Source organism: Halyomorpha halys, unplaced genomic scaffold (genome assembly GCF_000696795.3).
Source record: "Halyomorpha halys isolate HHAL.00 unplaced genomic scaffold, Hhal_1.1 Scaffold1537.1, whole genome shotgun sequence".
Classification (NCBI taxonomy): Eukaryota; Metazoa; Arthropoda; class Insecta; order Hemiptera; family Pentatomidae; genus Halyomorpha; species Halyomorpha halys.
In genome coordinates, this window is record NW_027114184.1 from 92,579 (window position 1) to 93,716 (window position 1,138).

The 1,138-nt window shown below is 31.6% G+C and overlaps 1 protein-coding gene across 3 annotated transcripts in view; it reads left to right on the forward strand.

Annotated features, from left to right (window-relative positions):
- LOC106689968 (sorting nexin-13) overlaps window positions 1-1,138 on the forward strand; it is a 27,596-nt gene that overhangs the window by 7,865 nt on the left and 18,593 nt on the right. The window lies entirely within an intron of this gene.

Below are 1,138 nucleotides of genomic sequence, written 5' to 3' on the forward strand. Positions count from 1 at the left end.
AATTATTTAAGCAAATCTAGAAATCCACCAAAAGGTTTTTAAAATGGAATCAGATTTCTAACAAGTTGGTGGCCATGCCTGTCTAATGTTTATTTAATTTTTCCTTAGAGACTTATTTGTTACTTGAGACTCATAAATCTTGATGGGAGGAACTCCTTTCCTAAAACAATCAGTTCAAACTTTGGCATTTGCGAATGACAGACCTTGAGGAAAAATCCTTCAGCGAAGTTTAAATAAGTTACTAAGACACTGTAGAGGTCAATGGTAAAAGATTTTTAAATAAGAAAGTACATCAGTACTCGATCATACCAAAATAAGAATGTATAATCTTTTATCTACTTAAGGTTCCAGAAATGAAGAAGTAGGGAGGCGAATCCTTCTAAAACACTTCAAAATCTTCTAAGGAGTAGCTCACCTTGGTATCTTAAATCTTTAAAACAAAAATTTACAAAATGTTTATTTTGGCCTATCTTTACATATTGCTCAGAATTTTGGACAATTACTGAAGCTTATAAACAAGACCTTAGATTTTATAGGAAAGTATTCCACAGAATATATGTATGTGTTTATGAGTAGGGATCTTGAAGAAGACGGACCAATGTTGAATTAAGTGTTTTTTATGAATAATGAAAATTTATGGAGGTTATAATCACCTTCATCAATTTTGCTTGAATACGCTAGATTTGCATTAATGTTTGGATGAACCAGAATGAAATTCTTTCAATAACTGTGTAAGAGGTGGCGTTCAGTCCTAGATGGATGGAACTTCCCAAACTTCTTTGGGAGGATTGTGGTTGCTGATACATAATATTTTTAATGAACCAGGGGGCATTGATATTCAATGGAGATAACTGGTAATCCTTACAGGATCAGGTTTTTTGTCAACAAGTGAGTCCTAATTCCGTATAAGAAGAAGATGAAGAATTAAAATAGGAGATTGTTTTAGCGATATAAATATAGAGGGGAATTTATTTTATTAGAAGTCTGAATATCTGGGTCTGCAATATCCCTCTAAAAATAGAATTCAAGAGGAAACTAAAGCAAGATTAAAGATATAAAAGATTATTTTTCTGTCACAAAATTACTCTGATGGTTCTACAAAGAGAAAAACAATGGTTGTGTAGAATATATATATATA